The following is a 12275-nucleotide window of genomic DNA, read 5'->3' as shown; positions in this document are numbered from 1 at the left end:
ACACACAGTACCTTTACCCATTAAATAAGTTTCAAACATCAGAACTGATATCCAGTCGGAAATAATAGCTGTGAAATCTGCTCCCAATTTCAAGTCCATATTCTGACCACAAGACACACCCACATGTTCTGTTACACATTTTAAAGCTCCTTTGTGACATTTACGACATCTCACACCATTTAAACATGAAAACAATGCTTCAAAGGGGAATTACTGTAAAAATTGACGTAAAACCTATTTTCGCGAGGACCCACCCACCAGGCTAAAAAATTTCATAGAAGGTGTTATTCAAGGTACATTATATTTAAATTGACAAATGACCCTTATACATCACATAATGACCGATATATCAAGCTTTTAGTGATAAAATCCTGCAAAAGTGATGAAACCTATATACATTATCTACAGTAGCTATACCCTATCTTACAAGAGTGCACTTTTGTGAAGGAGTTACACTAATACTTTTAAACTAAAGTGAAGGAGTTGAAGGTCACCGCTCAGGTGAGCATGGGAATATGAAGGGATGGTCAATGACCTGGGACCAGAGGAGGTTGAGCATGCATCTTGAGAGCTGCTTTTGAACTAGTGCAACTTTGTCACCTCATGAAGTTCTAAAAGGATACTTTAAATATTCATATCAGTGTGTCTGAAGTCATTATACTTAGTATCCCGAGATACCTGAGTATATCCCAGGACGTCTCATAGCATGGATCCACTAGATCCTACAATACTAAGTATGCCGAGATACCTGAGTACATCCCAGGATGTCTGATAGTGGGAAGCTTCTAGATCCTATAATACTTAGTATCCCAAGATACCTGGGTACATTCTGGATGTCTGATAGCAGGGTGTCTGATAGCAGGGAGCCTCTAGATCTTGCAATACTTAGTATCCCGTAATGTGCATGAGCATGATCCTCCCACACGAAGTTCTTTATATTATGTATGTATAACATCTTGCCACATACAGTATGAAAAATTCTGTTTCGTGTTAGGTATTACAGTTGGCATTTGGCTACACCAATCTATTTTACTATTTCAACAACCACTTCCATCGGTATGTTATAGCATTGTGTCAGTATGCACTTTGTGGTAATGTCTTTACTGCATTTAGTTTGTACAAGAACCTTATGCCCAAAGAAAGTTCAAACAAGATTTTCATGGTTATGGTGTCGATCTCAGGACAGCAGTATGGATAAAAAGGAGGTAACACATACAGTGACTATTAATTTTGTGAAACACTTGCTATCATAAATACTCTAGACGAACAGTCAAAGTCACTCTGCTGAAACATTTGTAGGATGACATGCCCGCTATTCGTCATCAACTCTCTGCTAGTATGTCAAGTGACAAATAAAAGGCAAGTGCGAGGCAGGGGTCAATAAGAGAAGGAGAGGTCAATGAAGAGGAGACACCACAAGTAGTTATGCCTTACATCTGACCAACTGGTATGTGGGTAAGCAACATAAAACAAGTTTTATGTGTATTCTGATCTTAACGTTTAGGTTTAAAAGATGGAAAACCAGATTTTCACTGACAACTAAAATTAAAGTAACACACACATTAGGATAGTCAATGTGATTGTATACATTTAAATGTTGTAATTGCATATGATGTAATCTTCTATTGATGTAAGTGTGTGTAACTGATTTACAATATATTCTGTATGTGTGCTTGTAATATAATATTTAGAATTTGTACATGTTATGGCTCTGTGTTAACTATCTATTCATACATCTTGTTCGTTAACTTAAAATGTAACAAATGGCGAGGAGTAGTTTAGTTGGTTTGCAACAATTGCAAGCGCTTTCGCACAGACCACATTGCTAAAGCTGGCAGAAGCAAAGCTCCTGGAAAGAGGAGGACACAGCAGAGTCACAACAGTCATAAGAAAGAGTCCTCAGAAACAAAGTCTGGCAAATGCAATGGATGGAGTGGATCACATTAACAATGATGACCTCCGACCGCTGAACACTGAGCCTTCAGATGAAGATTCCACTGCCGACATAATCCACGTACATTCAGTCTCATCAACAGTTCCTGAAAGCTACAAAGTGCCTGTTTAATAACTGAATGGCAATCACCTAGTGATGGAACTTGACACAGGAGCAGCAGTATATATCTTTGGTCAGTGAGAAGACATGGTCCAATAAATTGAACAGTCCTACATGTACACTGAAAACCACCTCGCTTAAATTGCATAGTTATCCTGACAGGAAGCTGCAAGTGTTGGGCTACTGCAAGCAATGTAGCGCTGATTAGATGACTAGTCTCTGTCTTCACATCTTGCAATTGCAAGCCTTCATGATCATGCTTCCAAACATATTATTTTGTGGTTATAGCTATAGCCAAATCATTAATCACAATGACTTCATTTTTATGAATAATTGTACTGACTGTTCTATTAGGATAGTTCGACGTTTAGCAGGAGCTAGTGCTGCAGCTCAAAGCCTGTATCTTGTAGCTGTGTAATGTAGATAATGCATTTAGCATGCTTCCTTTAAACAATACCCACACAGAAAACCTAGAAAATCTTACAGTAAGGTCTGTATACAATGGCTTCAATTATCGCCTATAAGCCACAGCAACCACCGTAACCATCGCATTAAAAGCTGGAAGCACTTAAAAATATAAACTTTGCAAATTGGAATTCATTAATTCCAACTTCCAAATACTATATCTATGCAAAGCATAAAACTTTAGCGCTTGGCGCGCTGCGCGCGCCAAGCGCTAAAGTTTTATGCTTTGCATAGATATAGTATTTGGATGGCGGAGTGATCCCTGCATCCTTCCTGTTCTTGTAGACATAATAACTCACAAAATTTCAAATATCTTCTTTGCCAAAACCAGTTTATTTTATGAACAAACTGAACGAACTTTCAGAGGAATTTTCAGTATATTCGTTACCACGGTAACTTTCGTCGTTAAGTAACGTACGTAAACGCTACGTCACGGGGAGTGAGTATTAAATGGAAAATTGAGATTATCTCGTTGCATCAGTGGTTGTATGCTGCCAGCGGGAGACTCTAAGTAAAGTAAGATTATAAATACTCTAGAGCATTATGTACTTTTGTAGATCAGAATCATCCAAAATGTTCAGTTGAGTATATGGGTAGGCAAGCCACCGTTCCTCAACTTCTTCTCCTAGTCTAACTCCATTAGTAATCTACTGTGACTAATGCAGTAAAACTAAAGTGAGACATAAATACTATATTAGTGTTTTGTGATCATGTACAGTCGATTTCAGATTACTTTCTGCATGCAATTGAATAATTTGCAATAATTATGACTGTTCGAACATATGAGCTAATTGTTTGCAACCTAGCTCCTTTACTTGTAAAACTAAATACTAGCACAATAAATACTCACCCCTTTATCGTCAAGCAATGCCAGGAGTATATATAAATACTGCAAGTAGAGCACGTTTGCAAGCCATGTGTGTGAACTGTTCAAAAGCAATCTGAAATCAACTGTGCTAGTACTACCTGAGTGTGTACTGGAGTCTGTTCTGACAGTGTTGTCACAGTGCTTGCTGCAATTTGTAACCACAAACAAAGTAATTACAATAGTTGCTTATTTTAAGTTCATCAATTCCATGGGCGTATCCAAGATATTTCCAAAGTGGCTTCCAGATTTAGCAGTGAGGTACAGAGATCTGGGGCTGTGCTCCCAGCCACTGACAGATTTAGAAAGTGCTTCAAATTTACTAGATTTTTGATTTCATAAATAGTAACTATTTTAATTTGTACTTGGTTCCTCATGATTTGTGGCTGGTCAGGTATATATTGTAGTGACCAAGTACATTTCCAATTAAAATGATATAGGTATTTTAAATGTAAACATTTTAACACCCATTTTTAAAATTGTATTCTGTTATGAATGTTGTATAAGAGTACGTACTTTTGACTGCTCTATTAGAGTACGTCAGACTTTTTTATTAGAGTATCTCGATCTTCTGTAAAGGCTTTTCAATACATAGCCTTAATCCATGTTTGAGGACTAATTGTAAGTTTCCTATTAAACTGTAGCTATACTGCATGTTCATTAAACACATTGGTAACTATTAAACTGTGTGCGTACGTGCGTGTGTGTGGCTCACTACTGATAGGCTGGAGTGCTACACCAGCACAATGCTAGCATATTAGGTGGATGTTATGAATACTACTGATACTCTCTAATAGAGCAGTTAGTGGAAACTGCAATAGAGCACTCCAATGCATTGTCCATAGCTCCTTAGATCGATACTCTCTAATACAACAGTCACTTTGTAGTCAATTACTCTATTTGAGCATTCACTGATTAAAAATTTCAAATATAATTGTAAGAAATGTTTTTGAGCACATTGAGAACACTGAAGAGCATAATAGGCAAAAACTTCATGAAATTTTACCCAGGCCTCAATACAGGTTAGTCCATAAAACGGGTCATATCTGGATTACCTACCCAAGTAACCCACTGAGCCCCAGACAAATGTGACGCAAATGACCTGTTTCAACCATGTGTGTGTGTGTGTGTGTGTGTGTGTGTGTGTGTGTGTGTGTGTGCTGTGCACGCGTGTGTGCATGTGTGTAGTATGTAGAACTGAGCCAGTAATTTCTTAAACATTTGTTGATTATGTGTCATACATTGTTCCTAATCAGGGACGAAACTAGCACGTTAGTGATGCTAGTATACCCAAAGTGTCCTAATTTGAGAGGTCTAAACAACTACAAATGAGACCATTAATGGCGCTAAGGTACATGTCCTGATTTCAAGTACTGTATTGTCAATTATGGCCCAGGCACTTATTACTTTCAGGCAAGTGTTTACCCTAGCCACAAGACTGGTGACTATAACTTACAAGATCAAAAATCATATTCCTTGGGATCAACTTGAGATATTCTTTTCTTGATATATTCCACATAGATTTCAAGTTTAAAGAAATGCTGTAAAATGCTTTTGCTTCACTGTTTTGTACTAGGAGTTCCTGTGAAACCTGGAATTTATTTCTGTCGTACGGCTCTACACCATATCTAGCAACTACAGTGTTTATGATATAATTATATGGGACTGGCTGTAGTGCATTAATAGGAAAGATATGAGTCTTATTTTATCATTAAATTTCATGATTTACTTTCTTGTTTGTTTAGTGTCAAATTATGTTCAGCCAATGTAATAGCACTGAGAGAGGTATGTGGACTATTTCGTTGAATTAAAATGTATATTTTCTTAATTCACAGGCATTCTGAGAAACTGAAATCATAGCGTAAAAGATATTGGGCCAAGGGCTGAGGGGTGCATAAGAACTGTAAAGGAAGAGAACATTTAAATATCCAACTGTCACTAGATGATAGTAATGCTCCATAATGTGTTTGTGGTTTGAAGTTGTGATAATGTATGTGCTTATCATCTGCAAGGAACATGGATGTGTAGACTATAACTGACCGAACATGTTATATTACAGTACATTGTCAAGCAGCCTTATGATGAATTATTTACATACACAGTGTGGAACTCTCAAGTTGTTTGTAGGTAACCACTAGTTCCCTTTAGGAATTATATTTACGAAAGGTATTGCTAGTATACCAAATAGCCCTTGGTCATTGAAATAACAAATCAAGTACAAATAACACAAACACTAGTTATGCTATAACATTGTGATCACAAGTAATGCTGTTCATTGAATTATGCAATAATATTTCAGTTGAGTTCCTTGCTTGTGAATAGTTTTTACAACTGCTTGACACATAGGTGATGAGTTACAAACTTTGATCAGACTCTAGAGTCAGCTATGTTCAATCCAGTTGGTAGTAACAAGCTGCTCATTGGGATTCATGCCTCTTTTACCCTGCAACAATTATAAACAGTTCACCCTGCAACACTATTAATATGTACAAGTACACAAATATTACAAGCAACGCTTCCTTTTATCATGTCATCTTGCAGGGCATACACATGCAGTAATTTTGAAAAGAGTTTTCTCTACAGCTAAGTGACTGTTATATTAGAGTATTATAATTGCCTGACTGCTTTATTAGAGTATCTCACCAAATTATATCTTATTAGTTTGACCTCAATCATTGTGAAAGTTTTGGAACGTATAATTCACAAACATTTATATTCAGTATTGAGAAAAAATGACCTTTTGAGTCAGCACCAGTATGGCTTTCAACCGAATCATTCTACAACTAAACTTCTGCTTCAAGCTTTAGATGGCTGGACACTCTCACTGGAGCACCGTGAGTCTGTTCACTGCTTGTTTTTGGACTATGCCAAAGCTTTTGACTCGGTTCCACATGAACGGCTACTTCTGAAATTAGAATCCCTTGGGATAAGTGGTAATCTGTTAGAATGGATGCGCTCCTTCCTTACTAAGAGATTTCAGAGGGTGGTTGTAAATGGTTCTTACTCAGATTGGGCACCAGTCACTTCTGGAGTGCCACAAGGGTCTGTTCTGGGCCCTCTGTTGTTTTTACTTTACATAGATGAGCTGTCTTCAATACCTAATGTGTGCAAATTAAAGCTGTTTGCCGATGATGTACTCCTTTATTTTAGTGTGAAATCAGTAAAAGATTGCCAGCTATTACAGAATGATCTTTCTGCTATAGTCTCATGGTCTAAACTGTGGCAGCTTAATTTGAATCCTCTTAAGTGTGAGGCTTTATCTATTACCAACAAAAGGAAGCCTATTACTTTTACTTATTTTATTGGAGATCAACCACTACAATGGACTAATCTTGTGAAGTATCTGGGGATTCAAATTAATAGCAAATTACAATGGTCTACTCAATGTCAGGCTGCTGCTACTAAGGCTACTAGGGTTTGGAATGTTTTAAGACGTACCATGTTTGGGTGTGATTCGGAGGCTAGATGTAGAGCATACAAGGCTATATTAAGGGCATTGTTGGAGTATGCTTGTGTAGTGTGGTCACCACATACTGCTAAAGATGTGAATTTGTTGGAGGCTGTCCAGAGACGTGCTGCACAGTGGGCTTGTGGTAGTCGTTGGAACCCAACCACATGTTCTTGGTCTCTTCCCCATGAAACCTGTTATCAAAAGTTGCATTTACCTCCCTTGTGTTCCAGGCGTGACTATTTATCAGTTTGTACTCTTCAGGACATTCGTCACAATGGTTCCATTCCTTTTCTGAAGTACTGTACTTACAACACGTTGGCTACACGTAGTCATTCTCTTTCTCTTGTACCACCCCTGTCAACAATTAATGCTAGGAGGTATATATTCTTACTTTGTATGGGTATGTTTTGTCTGGAATCAAGTGCCTATTGATATCTTGGGAATTGCAACCCGTACTGCCTTTCGCCATGCTGCATATAAACACTTCTGTGGCATTTTCTAAGTAATTTATTGTTAATATTGTATTGCTTTCGTGTATTGGTATTTTGTTGTGTAATGTTGTCTTTGTTTTGTAATGTTGTATTTTGTAGTTATTTTTGTATTCTGGACAGTACCTTGTACAGGCTTACACCTTTTGTACTTGTCCTTCCCGGTCTGTGGTAAATTGATAATAATAATAATAATATTCTTCAGAACAAGCATTGCTATTGCATGACAAACACTATTAATACAAGGCGAAGGCTCCTATTTCATGAAAGATCCCATGATTTCTGTATACCTGTGGTTTGAATTTATGTAAAGGGGTTTCCTAAAACTTGCCCCTGCCTTGGAAGTACAAAACTCATGTACCTAGTAGATATTCTCTGTTGCATACAAGATTGTGTGTAAGAAATTAAAAGTATTATTATTATTTTCTAGGACCGTGTCACATACAACCAAGTACATACACCAACGTTGCAACCTACCCATTGGGAAAGTATAAACAGTGCCATAGGCAGCACTCAGAGCAGTGTGCGTGTACCGGTGGAAATGATACATGGGCATATGTACACAGACAAGGGAGTTTAACTGGCATCAGAAAACCACAATACTAAAACACAACCTACAACAAAACCCTAACTATATTGAAAGTAGCTATATATTGTAGGTGTGATGTGTCTCTCAAGATGACTCAGCAGTGAAGTGAGGCTATGTAGAACAAGGGACATGGTGAAGGTACAATTAACAATTGATCCCAATCAAGCCAATATGGCACAACAGACTCTGTTGTAACTAGAGGCCACTGGTGATGTGCCAGTATATCAGCGGTGTGGCATTGGCACAGTGATCACAGTCTATAATATTATGCATACAGCCATGCACAACATACAGGAGATAGTTACACATTGTTGTATATGCAGCACTGCATCGGCTGCTAGTTTAGCTATTATACAGACTCACAGTAGAGTAGTAGATAAGTCCAGTGGAAAATAATTCTAGCCGCTAGCAAGCCAGATGAAGGATGAAGATGTATAATACAACTACCAGTACAAGTATTACATTACTCATTACCTTGTTGTTCCAGCTGGTTGTTTATGAGCACATCAGCTGGTAACCCAACTGGTCATCAGCTGGTTGTTCACTGCACGACCCATACCCTGCACACAAAATACACAGTTACAAACATTTAAACATACTTGTAATGTTGTTGTTTACCAGTAAAGTGGTGTCTGGCCTCTCCTAGGACTTTTACTAATCTTCTCCTTTGAGCAATCTGTAATTAAACAAGGGTGTGATGCCGGGCGTTATATAGAATTACATGTACGGTAAAGTCATCAGCACGAACAGGCATACTTATTATACGATTGTGCCTTCATTCACAGGCGAATCTATCCCCACTTAGTTCATGTCTCTAGGCCTCGTAGTTTTTTCAAACATTATTTATTTATTATTTATTCATTCATTATTAATGACGTAATGTTAACCGCATTTCGTATTATTCTTAGTACTTGGTTGTATAATTATTATTATTATCAATTTCGTCAATGACAGGGTACACAAAAGGCTAAGTGCCTGTATAAAGTGGTCCCCAACAAAACAAAAAGAAACCGTACAATAAACACAAATACACCAGAAACCGTACAATAAACATAAATACAAAAACAAGACAAACCAGTACAATTACATAGAAAATAAGAATCGACGAAGTTTTAATTTAAAAGACATGGCCGAGGAAGTAAATATGATGTCATAAGGGATTCTGTGTACCCTGCACTAGTCACTCTGAACTGCTTAGCTTTATTTCACTTCTAAACCGATCATGCATGTATATGCAAGGGAGTATCATGCTGGCCTGTGTTGCACACTACATATGAACCCTTCGTATATGCCTTGAGATTTTGACTCATTGTTACTAGTAGCAATATTGTGTAGTCTCAAGTCTTGTCTTGATTGTATATCGACTTTGGTAGACTGTGCAGCAAGTTAGTTTCATGTCATCCATCCCTTCGCAAAAATAAGGGTCTGCAGCTGGTGAAATACAGATACTAAATAATTTCAAAAGGAATTCAATTAGACAGTGTATGTATCTACTAGTTATGTCAGATGATTACCCTTCAAAAGCATTGCGTTGCCAAGGTGATTTGTGTGCAAAAGTGATTGACACGCACTACTAAATCTGAGTGGTAGAAATCATTTAGTATCTGTACTTAACTTTTTGCGGCGGTGCCAGACTAGTCCCTGTGGCACCTCCTTGTGCAATGTGTATGTACATGCATACAAAGTTTTAATAGTTGTCCCACTCACTTTACATGAATCAAAATATTACTCCATTTTATAGCGGCTGCCACAAAATTTCACGGATGCATATCAACAGGAGCAATGAAATGTACAATTTTAAAGGACTGGTTGTATCATATTTCTACCGCTTTTAATCCTCTTACATCTGTTCCAGTGATCCAAGGCGATCCAAGGGCAGCTGGTACCCGGGCAGCTGACAAACCCCTTAGGTGTCCCGTATTTACTGGTGTTCCACTTTTATCTCTCTGTGCTTGAATCCATTAAGTAGATAAATCGTGACACTGGTCCGCCAAAGCACCCATGTGGCAGCATAGTAACGAATCATATAATCTATGGTTCAAGCGCCGCATAAAAATGACGCGCTACGCTTTAGATTGAAATACGTAGTAAATGCACGGAAGAAAACGGAATAAGGACATTACGAAGGTATAAACGTTATACCTGTGAAGTTTTATACCAACGTGTAGGGATAACCTTCATCCCATATAGTATAACCTTCATACCGAGCGTTTTTTATACCAACAAGGTAGGGATAACCGTCATACTCCATGGTATAACCTTCAAACTTCATTTTTAACAGTGTATATTATGGAAAACAAAGGGCAAGAGGGGGTAGAAACACCAATCCAACACTACAACAATGTTTGACAAATGCAGGGGCTCTTCGTATCCAAAAATCCATGGCCCTGGATCCTGTGAGAGGCAACTGCTCACGGAAGAGGAATTTGGAGCGGTCTGATTTAACAGCTGCAGCAATGATTCCTCTGCCAAAAAGGCGATCCGAATGTCTACATTGATTGTATATAATGCATTAATGTATATTAATAACAGGAATATTATACAACAGCCAAACAACTAACTATATAGATATATATATAGGAATGTGATCATGTTTGTTAACTGTAGCTATATATATTGAAGGAACTGCATGCATTAGCTACTCTGATAAAAGAGACTGGCGTAAGCTTTTTTTCTTCTTTGTGTTCACTTTAACTTGCTGTTTGAATGTTTCCAACCATGTTGCTGCTACAGAAAATCCACGTATAGTAACCCAAAGATTTACAATTTCTTCTAATAACTTTATCTCATCATCTGGCTTCTCAAAATCAATGTATTTGGTCAACACAGTCCATTTTTCCTGAACTTGTGTATTTTTTATGCATGTATTTATTGTATGTGTTTTGATGTTGTCATGTTGTACAGTGTTCATATAACTGGTAGATAGTGTCTGTATAACTATGCTCTCAATGGCAATGAATAATTGAAATGATTTATCGTTGATGGGAAATAATCCTCCTCGGTTCACTGTCTCAATCCACTTTGTTGTATAGTTGTGGATGTCACTGTCATCCCCGGCTACCGCCATATTTCCAAGGCACTCCAATACTGCTGGTTTTGTCTGGTGGTTTCTTTCATATCTCTTTAGTATGGAATATGGGACATATCCTGCAACATATCTTAGTGCATTCAACTCGTCATCAGAAAAAGAGAAAGAAGTAGTTCTACTAGATGTTGGTGCAGCCACTGTTTCCGAATTTTTGGCAAAAAAGGTTGTTAATAGGCTTTCAAATAGCTTCAGGTTGACTGTTTGTGCCACCAGCTCAGGTTGCATGGGATGTCTAAACCCCTGCAAAAACGCTTCCAAATATCAGGAAACGTGTGGAGTCTTTGGAGATGACTAAAACACGGAACGGACTGGGAAAACGGACTCACAAACGGACTGGAAGGAACTCCCCTGAAAACGTTTTTTTTTGCCATAGAAACTCACTAAATCACTGCTACAAAGAATATAACACGTAACAACAGCCTTAAACAAACCTCTAAACGTGTGCTCGAGCCACCATTACTACCCTGAGATAATTTACAAAGCGCCAGTCTGCCAGTTTGAGCGCCTGTGACAGCGAAGTTGTCGGTTAGCTACTAACAGTTTAAGCAAACAAAGATTTGTAGTAGCCAGTTTCTTGCCAGCTGATTAAATACAACGTGGCCGCCACGAAGCCTACCTGTCACGAGCTGTCACCTGTAAAACTGAAGATCAGCCGTCAAACTAATTGCAGCAATTAACCAGACCAAGTAACATAAGGCTTAAAGCTTGTGTCTTGTCTTGTTTACACATTAGAAACGAAAGTGCGCTTTTAATTAAACACAAAATGAATTTAATTTCAGACTATCTTTAAGCGCAGGGCTTAATATCGGCTTGAGCAAACTTCGACATCGTGTTCAGAGCAGTTCAGAGGTTTGTTTCAGGTCGTTGTTGCGTGTTATATTCTTTCTAGCACCTATACAGTGAATTTCTATGGCCAAAAAACGTTTTCAGGCAAGTTCTTTCCAGTCCGTTTGCTAGTCCGTTTTCCCAGTCCGTTCCGTGTTTTAGTCATGTCCGGAGTCTTTTACGGTGGAATTCACACCAGAGTTTCTCTTTCTTTGTGGAGATGGACTTGTACTCCCTCAAATTGTCGAATATTTCCTTAAGTGACATCACTAGCTCTTCGCTGAATTCGTCAAAAGCGTCCATTGAAGCGTCTCCGTTCGTAATATGGTGCAAAAATGGGTTACCATTATTCCACGGAACGGCACGGAACGGAATGGCATATTCCGTGGCATTATTCTCCGGAACGGAACAGAGCAGACACACGTTCCCCCCAACGCATCAACTATAGTAT

At 38.2% G+C, this 12275-nt stretch overlaps 3 long non-coding RNA genes across 6 annotated transcripts; 2 read left to right on the top strand and 1 right to left on the bottom strand.

The window, feature by feature from the left end:
• The first annotated feature begins 464 nt into the window (after positions 1-464).
• On the top strand, positions 465-1755 carry LOC136248701 (uncharacterized). 2 transcript variants are annotated; one of them, XR_010697803.1, is made up of 5 exons: positions 465-501; positions 995-1056; positions 1114-1205; positions 1263-1447; positions 1505-1755. It is a non-coding gene; the product is annotated as an uncharacterized lncRNA (long non-coding RNA). The 2 variants fall into 2 exon arrangements; XR_010697802.1 differs by having other exon boundaries at positions 1263-1455.
• A 1159-nt stretch (positions 1756-2914) lies between these two features.
• Positions 2915-5394, top strand: LOC136248702 (uncharacterized). 2 transcript variants are annotated; one of them, XR_010697805.1, is made up of 4 exons: positions 2919-3029; positions 3076-3193; positions 5129-5168; positions 5219-5394. It is a non-coding gene; the product is annotated as an uncharacterized lncRNA (long non-coding RNA). The 2 variants fall into 2 exon arrangements; XR_010697804.1 differs by lacking the exon at positions 3076-3193 and having other exon boundaries at positions 2915-3034.
• A 158-nt stretch (positions 5395-5552) lies between these two features.
• LOC136248705 (uncharacterized) lies at positions 5553-10190 on the bottom strand. Of its 2 annotated transcripts, XR_010697807.1 has the most exons (5): positions 9619-10190; positions 8530-8587; positions 8386-8471; positions 8275-8316; positions 5553-5826 (listed from the first exon to the last, which is right to left on the bottom strand). It is a non-coding gene; the product is annotated as an uncharacterized lncRNA (long non-coding RNA). The 2 variants fall into 2 exon arrangements; XR_010697808.1 differs by lacking the exon at positions 8275-8316.
• Positions 10191-12275: the final 2085 nt, after the last annotated feature.

This window comes from Dysidea avara, chromosome 3, assembly GCF_963678975.1.
Source record: "Dysidea avara chromosome 3, odDysAvar1.4, whole genome shotgun sequence".
NCBI lineage: Eukaryota > Metazoa > Porifera > Demospongiae > Dictyoceratida > Dysideidae > Dysidea > Dysidea avara.
The sequence above is the reverse complement of the archived record's forward strand: the minus strand, read 5'-3'. Positions and strand labels throughout refer to the sequence as shown.